This window comes from Terrapene carolina, unplaced genomic scaffold (assembly GCF_002925995.2).
Source record: "Terrapene carolina triunguis isolate 2854851 unplaced genomic scaffold, T_m_triunguis-2.0 Scaffold235, whole genome shotgun sequence".
Lineage (NCBI taxonomy): Eukaryota > Metazoa > Chordata > Testudines > Emydidae > Terrapene > Terrapene triunguis.
This window is the reverse complement of record NW_020664586.1, coordinates 3231863-3242517: the sequence shown is the minus strand read 5'-3', so window position 1 is coordinate 3242517 and position 10655 is coordinate 3231863. Positions and strand designations below refer to the sequence as shown.

General features: G+C 56.3%; 1 protein-coding gene across 3 annotated transcripts in view; it reads left to right on the top strand.

The window, feature by feature from the left end:
- RASSF1 (Ras association domain family member 1) overlaps nucleotides 1–10655 on the top strand; it is a 29927-nt gene that overhangs the window by 15210 nt on the left and 4062 nt on the right. The window contains exon 1 of one of the 3 annotated variants that reach the window (XM_024193619.1): nucleotides 6946–7012. The exons of the other annotated variants lie outside the window; for them this stretch is intronic. The gene's annotated coding sequence lies outside the window, so the exon portion shown is untranslated. Of the gene's footprint in view, nucleotides 1–6945; nucleotides 7013–10655 lie in introns of those variants that run through there. 3 annotated transcript variants of the gene reach the window in all.

Genomic DNA, 10655 nt, shown 5'->3' with positions numbered 1-10655 from the left:
GACCCGAGGGGTTGGAGCTGGGCCCTCAGAACCCAACAAAGAGATGACTGGACTTGTCTTAAAAGCTGCAGGGTGGGTAGCATCTGTGCCACCCACTGGCCAAAGGGCTCCATGGACCAGTGCCCAGCGTTGCGATGACAAACCTCCAGCTGCCACCAGCCAAAGGAGGTTGCATTGTTAGTGGGTAACAGTGGCTAGGGAGGTCCTTGCGCATGGTGTCCCCTTGGAGCCCTACAGAGTGCTCTGGGGCCACTCAGCCTGTGGCCCTACAGGAGCTGAACTGGGCCAGCATTGTGGGACATGTTGCCCCTTGGTGCTATTCACCAAAGGACCGGGAATCTGGCTGACCTTTGGCTCAGCTCGTGGCTTTGGCAGATGATCTGAGGTCAGGAGACACAAGGGTGTGAGACGTGGGATGATCTCAGCCTCTGGGGTGAGGTTGGGTGTGGATGAGTTGGTTCCACTCAACTGGTGACTGGAACAGATTGTGTGTATACATACATACGGGGTGGCGTGGATGAATTGGGGGAGTTTTTAATTCCCCAAAGGGAATTTCTGATTTAGCTGGCAAAAACTAAGCAAAGTGGGAATGGGTGTTGTGCAAACTTCAACCCCCTGCCCTCTGCTAGTGCACTATGTTCCTGGCCACAGCCCCTCTTGCTGGTCCTATCCTGACCCCCAGATTGACTGATGCCCCTCGATCCTATTCTGCAACACCCTCTGCTGTGCCAATCTTGGGCTGCTGCTGAGCAGTGTCTGGCCTTTGTGTGGTGCCTGTTTGTCAGCGGCAGGAGAGGGGGCCCTGCTGCCCCCTGCAGCTGTGCCAGTGCCTGCCACTCTGCAGAGCTTGGTGGAAAGGAATTGTTCCCCGAGTGCCAAATCTGCTGCTGGCAAAGGCTGTAGCCTCCCAGCTGTGATACATTAAGACCCCAACAGAAGGGTAAATCCCCCAGCTGGCTCAGGAAACCCCCTGGGGACACCCCTGCGAAGTGTCCTTACGTGAGTGACAGAGCCCTGTTAGTCTCCTCTGTTTGTGTGATTAAGTGTTTCCTAGTGGTTAGAGCAGAGGTGCTGGGAGCCAGGACTCCTGGGTTCTGTTGCCAGCCCTGCCACTGACTCACCAGGTGACCTTGGGCGAGTCACGTCAAAGCTCCGTGCCTCAGTTTCCCCATTCTGTACAATGATCCTGGGCGTGATGGATTGTGAAGCTTGGTTCACTCCCAGGTGTAATGTACATTCAGATCCTTGGCTCTGTCTGGGTTTGGCCCCCATCTGAGCACTCCCAAGCACTTAATGATGGAAACCGCCCTCCGCCGGGCCTGCAGGAGAAGTAGCGTTTGTGTGTGAGTCAGTGGCTGTGCTGAGACTACCACCGCAAAGCAGAGCTATTCTCATCAGCCCACTTCATTTAGGTGCCTACGGGGGAGCTGAGCTCTTAAGAAAATCTGGGGCTCATCCCACTTCACCTGGCAGGCCAGTGCTAGAGCCAGGAGTTGAGCCCAGGTCTGCTGAGCCCCAGTCCCGCGCTGTAGCCACTGGCCCCTCTTCCTCTTCTTCCCCATTGGTCCACTGGAGATTGTGGCACAGCAGGAGAGGCGTCTCTTGGATAATCAGGGCCATGGTGGGCTTTGGGACCTTTCCCTGGGCTCTCTGTTCAATGGGGAGCTGATGCAGAGGGCAGGGCACTGTGGAGGGGCCGGGGGCAGCTAGCAGTGATCTGTGTTGCCAGGCTTTTCAGTGTGGGGAGCTTCGTGTCTGGAGGTGACAACTGTGTGAGACACTGGGACCTGCCTCTGGCTGTGATGGGGAGGGTAGGCGGGGGCAACCTTCTGGCCAGTGGCAAATAAGAAGGGAACATCTCTGGCCTCCTGGCTCTGGGGGTCTCTCCTGACACCAATGAGTCCGAATGGACTCCAAGGTTGTGGCCGACTGGACGTCCTGGATACCAGGAGACGTTCCGAGTGCTGCCCTTGTTGGGTTAGCGTCACCATGGCCTTGCCCAGCATCACCAGCTGCTGCTTCCCTGAGGGCTGGCAAAGCACAAAGCAGGATGGTTCTTCATGGGAGTGTTGGATGGGGAGGGGCAGAGCCTGCCTGAGGCTGACTCCCAGGCACAGGCCAGGAGAGCACAGGGCCTTCTCCTGAGGATGGGGCTAGGCTGCACTTTGCTCCCAGGATAAACCCTGTCTGCTTCCTTCCAGGCGACTCTGGCTCTTCGTCCCTGGCCCGGGAGGTTTAAGGGGAGTCGGGGCTGCTGTCCTCCTGCTCTGGGCTCCGTGCAAAGGGCCACCTGCACCCCAGCTGTGTGGTGTCTGCGCACTGGAGGAGCAGTACCCCCCCACACACACACGGTGCTGTGCCCAGTGGGAGTGCTACTCACCCGTGACTAAGGGTGATGGAGCAGGGTTGTAATACAATCCATCTGACTCAGTCGGAGAGCGGAAGCAGCCACACCGTCTGTTAACCATTTCACCATGTCCCTGAGCAGCCGTCCCCCCAGTAGGGGCAGTCAGAGGGATGGGGAGGTTGCAGGCAGTTGAGAACAATGCCCCCCCCCCGCCCCCGGCCTGGAGTGGCTGTAGCTTTGGTGCCCTGCCCAACAAAGGGGCAGTTGAGAACCCAGCTGCAGTGACTGGAGGGGCAGGATGCCCCCACACTGGAGAAAGGAGAGGGAGAAATGTAGCCAGAAAGCGTGAGGGGAGTGGGCTGGGAGGAAATTCCCTCCCCTACCCCCGTCTTCCCCCTACTGAGCAGAGGCAGGAGGTTGTGGGATCTCAGCCGAGGCAGCGGGTGTCACTGGGGGTTAAATATTTGTTAGGATCCAAAAATCCTAGGCCTCTCAAACATGTAAACAGCTCTTCTCCGGCTCTGCTGGAGCCAGGGTAAAAATCTGCTATGGTTCCCGGGCCGCCTGGGGTCAGGAGAGGGACCAAACACAGATCTCATCCATTCTGCAGCCCAGGCCCTGCTCCTGCTTGATGGGCTCTTGGAACGTGGGGTGCTCCTGTGGGGAGTTGGGGAGGGGACATGGACCCTGGACAAACTGTCTGACTGCATGCTGGAGGCTGCAGCGTGTGTGTGTGTGTATAATGCCAATGCCATAGAAAGCAGGGCCTGGCCCATCCCCAAGAACACAGTTCTAGTGGTGAGAGAGGGCGTTATGCCTGTATATGGTTGCTTGCTGTGTGATAACCCAAGGTGCTGCTGGCTCTGGGATAGGGAGTGAGCAGGGCCTTATTGCAGGCCAGGGGAGTGATAAGGGCAGCCTGGGGCCAGGAGAGGAGACATCCAGGGAAGATCAGCTGGCTGTGTTGCACCGGGTGTGTAGGCAGCATGGATCGGCTGACGGGCTTTGCAGTGGCACCGTGCTGACCTGCACGCCCGGCTTCCTGCACCCTGATTGCTGAACTTCCCTCCTGGCTCATGGCCGTGTCTCATGCCTACTGGTGCTGGTGGCAGGCAGCTGGGCATGCGGCACTGGGGGGTGCTCCCTCCCAGCCGGCAGGGCACCCCATACCTGCTGGGCACCTTGCTGTCTTCACCCTGGCATAGCAGCTGTTTCCCATGCGTGTGCCATGTTGTGGGTGGGGTGCGGCCATGATGACTTAATGCCATTGGGAGGGGGCGCTGCTGCCAGGGCCTCCCTCTCCCTTTCCAAGGGGGCACACCCCCTTTTCCCTGGGTCCAGCATACACTGAGTACCCATGGATGCCCGGTATCCGCTACGCCCTGGCGCAATGTTCTGTGCCAGTGCTCCAGGCTGCCCCTCTTTGACCTGTGCTGATCGTGACATGCGGCTTGTGCAGGTGGGCTGGGCATCTCACCACCCCTTTAGGCGCCGCTTAGGGGCCTCTTCCTGGATATGTGGGGCTGACTCCCCGGGGACCTCCAGGGCTAAATGCACAAGCAGCTGAGCGACAGAGCTGAGGCTGCCTAGCTTGGGCTGTGGTGGACTCCTCCTGTGTGGCTTGGCACGGGTGAGGGGGCCTGTAACACACCCTCGCCCTGTGTGTCTGTGTTGCCATTACCCGGTAACTAACCAGCCTTGTGATATTTCCGTTGCGGAGCAGCAGAGCCAACCTCAAAGCTGTTCTAAGCAAAACAAGGCTGATCTGAGCAAAGCGGCAGCTACTCCCCTAGCTGGGCTTGGAGCAGCTGAGGGTACTGGCGTGGGGGAGGTGTGTGAGATACCCTGGCAGGGCATGCCCCATTGTGTGTGGCGAACGCTATCGCTGCCCTAGCATTAGCTGGCAGGGAATGTCTGGAGCCAGGGGTGCCTGTAGGAGGCGCTGCGGCATTGGAGCAGGGAGTGATGCGTTATGTAATGTCCCAGAAAATGGGCCTTGGAGAAAATTCCCTTTGTTCTGTAAACAGGATGCCAGTGTCCCTCCCTGTGACTTTTCATCCTTCAGCCGCGAGCTGTGCACCCCACCCTCGCAGGCTTCCGCCTGCCCTGGTCCTCAGGATACAGAGATTTCCCCCTTTAGTTCCTTGGATCTGATCTCTGCACATGGGAAACGCGCTCCACCCCGACGCACACCCATGTTCCCACATCCTGTCGATGCGTAGCTGGGCTGGGTTTTGTAAGCCTCTGCCTAAGCTGCTCTAGGCCTGCTTGCAGAGCAGAGCTTCCCACCCATGGAATTACAGTTGTGGACAGAGAACAGTGCTAGTAACTTGCACTTTATGTATTGATTCCCAAAGGCTACATGGACGAGGCAAAATCCACACGACCCAACCTCCTTCCCAGACTCGGGGCAGCCAGATGTTGGGCCTTGGGCAGCAGTCCTTGTTTAACAGAGCACATTACAACCCTAGCATGCAGGAGTTTAAAGCAGCTTTGCACTTCCTGTCTTAAATGTGACTTGGGAAGGCAACCAGAAAACTAGGCATTGGCTCCATAATTTTTTTTTTTTTTGACTACTTCTGTAGGAAGAGCAGGAATGTGCAGTTGTGTCTCCCCTGCTTTTGCTGGAGATGTCCCTGGAGGACTAGAGAACTGGGGTGTGACTAAGTGGGGATTTTCCCTTGTTATATTGTATGTGAGCCTATGTGAGTCTTACTGTTTTGCATGAATGCTGTGTGTGCCTCAGTTTCCCTATGTATTGCACCAATGTCTAGGTGGTGGGAATAAGCGTGTGTGACTTTTGCGGAGGCTGCTCCAGCTGCCTGCACAGATGCCATGGCCACCCCTTCTTAACCTGAGACCCAGGAGGGGGATGCGACCAGGTGACTCTTGGCCCAGGAAGCGAGACAAAGGCTGGAGGAGGAGCAACGGGCAGGGCAGGGGCCAGGCAGCTGGAAGTGAGTTGCCCTCGGCTGGCTTGGGGCGCAGGGGGAGGACAAGAGCCCTGACTCTGGGCTCCCCTTCCCCCAAGATGGGCTTGGCTGAAAGTCACTGATTTGTGTGCTAACAAGTTCTGTTCTACGCCGCTGTGTTCCTGTCGACTAATAAACCTTCTGTTTTACCGGCTGTCTGGGAGTCCCATCTGACTCCAGAGTTGGGGTGCAGGGCCCTCTGGCTTCCCCAGGAGCCCCGCCTGGGCGGACTCGCTGTGGGGAGCCCACGGTGTGGAAGGAGATGCTGAATGCTCCGAGGTCAGACCCAGGAAGGTTGAAGCTGTGTAAGCGTCTTGCCCTGGAGACAGTATGCTCAGAGAGAGAAGGCTCCCCCAGAGTCCTGACTGGCTTCGTATGGAGTAGTTCCAGAGCATCTGGTAACATGGGGCAAGAGCTTTCTCAGTCTTTAATTGAAGGGTATTGAAACTTTAACAGGGAGAGTTTTCCTCCTGCCTGTTTGTTGAGCATTTGAGTTAAATGGGTGTTAACAAAGACAGATCGCTCTGAGCGTTTGCTCTCTCCTTCCCTTTCATTAATCATCGTTCATCCCTCGGGTGTGTGCTGATGTAACCCAGCAGTTTTCCAGTTGTCTGTCAAGTCTTCTGGGAAAATCAGGGTAATTGTTATGCCCAGCCATGCTGTGTTGGTGGGACAAGCCATTGATCTAATGGCATTATGTTCTTATGAGATGGACGTCTGGACACTGCAGACCCGTCCCCGGCTTTAGATGGAGGCTTTGTGGGATTCCACAGCTCCAAATGTGTTGGATAATTCCTCATGATTAGTGTCGTGTCCTGCTATTAATGTGCTTCAGGCCCCGGAGTCTGTGGCTCAGCCTGAAGGGCCCCCTGCCTGCCACTCTGAGTTATTCCCTGGTCTCTTGTTTGTAGAGCAGAACCTGGGTACCTGCTCCCTCCCCCACAACCAGGGGACAAGCACGTGCCCAGAGCTAGGGCAGTGCAGGCTGAATGATCACACTGGAGAACCATTCCCTAGAACAGTGGTTTTCAAACTTTTTTTCTGGTGGCCCAATTGAAGAAAATTGTTGATGCCTATGACCCAACGGAGCTGGGGATGAGGGGTTTGGGGTGTGGGAGGGGCAGAGGGTTGGGATGGGGCCAGGAATGAGTGGTTCAGGGTGTGGGAGGGGGCTCTGGGCTGGGACAGGGGGTTGGGGTGTGGGAGGGGTTCAGGGCTCTGGGCTGGGGGTGCAGGATCTGGGGTAGGGCCGGGGATGAGGGGCTTGGGGTGCAGGAAGGGGCTCCGGGTTTGGTGGGGGATCAGGGCTGGGCCAGGGGATTGATTACCTCAGGTGGCTCCCGGTCAGCGGTGCAGCAGTGGTACAGAGGCAGGCTTCCTTCCTGTCCTGGCACCGCAGACCGTGCTGTGCCCTGGAAGAGGTGAGCAGCAGGTCCGGCTCCTAGGTGGAGGTATGCAAGCAGCTCTGCATGGCTCTCGCCTGCAGGCACCGCCTACCCCCCTCCCCCCAGCTCCCATTGGCTGGTTGCCCATTGGCTGGTTGCCCATTGGCCCCCACAGGCACCGCCCCCAGTTCCCATTGGCTGGCCAGTATTCGAGGCGGGGGCAGTGCGCAGAGCCCCGTGGCTCCCCCACACCTAGAAGCTGGACCTGCTGATGGCTGCTTCTGGGGCGCAGCGCGGTGTCAGAACAGGTAGGGACTAGACTGCCTTAGCCGGGCAGCACCGCCAATGGGACTTTTAACAGCCTAGTCGGCGGCGCTGACCAGAGCCGCCGCGACCCAGTGCTTTACATTCCGCGACCCAGTGCTTTACATTCCGCGACCCAGTACTGGGTCGCAACCCGCAGTTTGAAAATCACTGCCCTAGAGGATCATCAGCTGACTGATCTGTGGGGTCAGAGATATGGGAGCTGGGGGAAGGACCAGAGTAGCAACCATAGCTTGGTGGGTGATAAAGCAGGCTCAGCTAAGCCACAGAGCACTCTAGTTTCAAACACCCGATAGATATTAACTAGCAGGCAGCCTGGGGATGGGGAAGCAGTCCTGCCACCCTCCGTGAATGCTTGCTAGACCTGATGGGGTAAATGTGGTGTGCGTGGTAGTAAGGGGCTGATGGCTCTGTCTAGGGTTGGATACAGGAAGGCAGATGGACATGGGTTAAGATGAGAAAACAGGTCTAGCAATTGTAAATTAGAAGCTGCTGTAGCTTCTGTTTGAGATGAGATGGTCTCTGGCGTGCAGCACTAGCAGTGTGTGTGTGTGTGTGTGTGCACAGTCTGTCTTTGAACTGTGTGTATGTGTTGCACATGTGGTGACCTGGCTAGGTGAGGCTATGCTAGCTGTGAGGAGAGCCAGAGGCAAACCAAGGCAAAAGGGATAACTTTACATTTATAGGGAAAACCCCCAAATTGTACCAGGAGCACAAATAATATCGAACATTACCAAAGACTTACTACTTATAATAATAAGCTATATAGGTGACAAACTCATTAACCTTTGTGTGCTTGTCAATGCTGTGCGGTTGGTACCAAATGCATTGCTGTTAACAAGAACACAAGAGCACACTCAACAATATCCTGTGTCACTTCAGAGAAGAATCAATGTTTCCTCTCTTTGGCTGTAAGTCCAGTTCCACTCTTGCTGTCGTTCGTGTCCCCCTCCCCCCCCTTTTTTTTTTTTTTTTTTTTTTGCTCCTCTTTGGCTCAAAGTGCTCCTTAGATTCTGTGGCTGTACCTCTTTGCGTTTATCCACACCTAGTGGGCCCTCACCTGGCCATTGGGCATCTTTTGAGCTGTGTTCTGTCAAGATGTTCAAAGAGTTTCTCTCTGTTTTCAAGTACTGTAGTGCATTTTTGGGGGGGGGTTCTCGTTTACCATTTTCAGGATCTGTCTGCATCTCACGCAGCTTTGATCAATTCCCTTTTTCCCCAATTATATTTCAGATTTTTTCCCCCTTGATTCTCTCTCTCCGGTAAGTCTGTAGATTTGATTTCCCTCCCTTCTCTAACAGTGTCTGCGCACGTACCCAGGTCTGGTTTTTTTTTTTTTTTTTTTTTTCCTACTTCTCCTGACCTGAAACCTTTTCCTATTTTTCCTTCTTTCCTCTTTTTCGCTTCCCAGTCCTCTGCTTGTATTCTCCTGTTCTTTTATTTGCTCAGCCCAGCTCCGGTTCGCCCACTAGCTCAGCATCTCCATTCTCCTTCTCTAACACTTCTGCCAGTTGCCCCTTTGGGTGGCTTCGGGACCCCCTCCCCAGCACAATCTGCCCTCTCATTGGCCATCTCTCTCCCCGGACAGCATGCTGGGCAGCTGCCGCAGGTGCTAATGCCAGGTGCGGGTTACTACCCATACGCTATGTAGTATCTATTTGTGTGTACATGGGTGTGAGCATCCAGGGGTGTGTCCACGCATGTCTGATGTGTGCCATGCAGTGGAGGGGTGTGTGTGCCACGTGCCATTCGCTTCTCTCTTCTCCCCCACTGCCATCCTGCGCAGGCAGCTGCCGGCTTTGGCTTTGCGGTGGGAAAGGAAAGGAAGTGGTTCCCAGAAATCCCAGGAGAGCTCTGATTGGTCTGTGGTGAGCTCATCTGTAATTCCCCTTGGGGGAGGGGGCGTGCAGAGGGTTGATGTCAGCAGGAAGCCAGGCTGATGCAAGAGGGTGCAATGAAGTTCTGTGGCAGCGGAAAGAGAGAGGGTTGGCTTTCCTGCTCTGGCGGCATGTGTGTCCTGGGCGTGTTTGTGTGTGATCTGTGGGAAGTAAGAGCTGGTAATACATGAGCTGACTGCATTGTCCTACTGAGGTGCTATAAGATGGCCCATCATTGTGGTGTCGGGGCTCCTAACCAGGTTCCTGGCTGGGGACATGCTCTAGCGGAGAGTTGTGTCTAGATCTCCTGTGCCAACCCTGAGCAGCATGGGGTTGATAAATTCCTCTCTCTCCACGCCCCCACCCCCACCCCAACCCTTGCTATGGTGTAGCTCAAACTGCAGGCGCATGGCCATGGGGTTAAACCAAAACCACACTCGGGCAGTGCCGAGTTAGCCCCTGAAGAGCGACATGTGCATTGAAGCAAATACCCCAGACCAAGCAGCTGTTCTTTGCCTTGCATTGGTCAGGGGGGACAGGTGTTTAGCCTGGAACCCCCATGCTGTGCCCGCTCCCCATTTAGTACCACAGGGCCTGGGCCACTTATCCCCTTGAAAGTAATCCTGGGAATTCTCTGGCCTGTGTTTGCAGGGGCTCAGAGCAGCTGATCCGAGTAGTCTGTTCTAGCTCAAATGCTGGGCATCTACTGATTACCCTCTGGCCGAGGGTGGCACAGAGGCACCTGGCCTGCTGGCAGGGTCGGGGATGCAATTGCCTGAGGCGCCCTGGAGATGGGATCTCCTGCTGGAGCCTCCTGTGTTTTTCTTCTAGAGGCTGGTCGCTGACTTGCACCCCAGCCCCGTCTGTGTGAGTTCCCTGTGTCAGCATGGGGGTGTGAGCTATACACCCGCCAATGGGCGCTGCTCGGCAGCGAGTGCCTCCTCGCCCCTGGATCAGGCCAGCAGCTGCTGTAGCTCTTGGCTTTGAAGTGGTTTCTCCAGTGGTAATGACAGTCTGCCTTGCTGGCTGGCATAGTCCCCCCTGTTCTCAACATGGGCACAGCCTTCCTCTGCCCTGAGCCTCCCCTAGTGCCCACCTGCTGGGCCCGGCCTGTGGCTTCTGTGGGGTTGGCTGCTGCATGATATAAACCTCTCTCTGGCTCGCAGCCTCTTAGAAGCCTCTGGGATAACAAGCAGGGGGGATGATTCCTGACTCCCCACTTTGATCCTGCCTGTGGGTCCAGGGAGCTGCCCCCAGCCAGGGCTGGGGGAACCCTACAGGAAGGCTCAGCAGGGTTTTATCTTTCTCCAGATGCACCCCTCGCATGAGGTATCTGCCCACAGGGGTTTCTGGTCTGCCCTGCAGAGCAGGTGTGATTTAAAGCAGACTTGGTATCTACCTCTCCCGTGGGGGCAGGGAACTCATCTGCCTCCCTCCCCCCCCAATCTGGCTCACCCAGGCCAAAGCGGCAGGACACCCCACCGGACTGAAATCGAGCCGTCCATATCACACACAGCGCCTGGCCCCCTCTCTTGCTGCACTGTGACCCACTAGCTACATCAGAGTCACTCCTGGGCAGCCTCACCTGCCCTAAGGGCCTCACCAGGAAATGGGGCACGGTCTCTGTCATGGTGCTTCTTGGTGCTGGTGCTGCTGGGTTCCTGAGCCGGGCCAGGTCAGGGAGTGTCTTCTTCCTAGAGGTGAACTCGCCAGGGCAGGGTGGAGGGGGCCGTGCGGGGGAAGCGCGCCC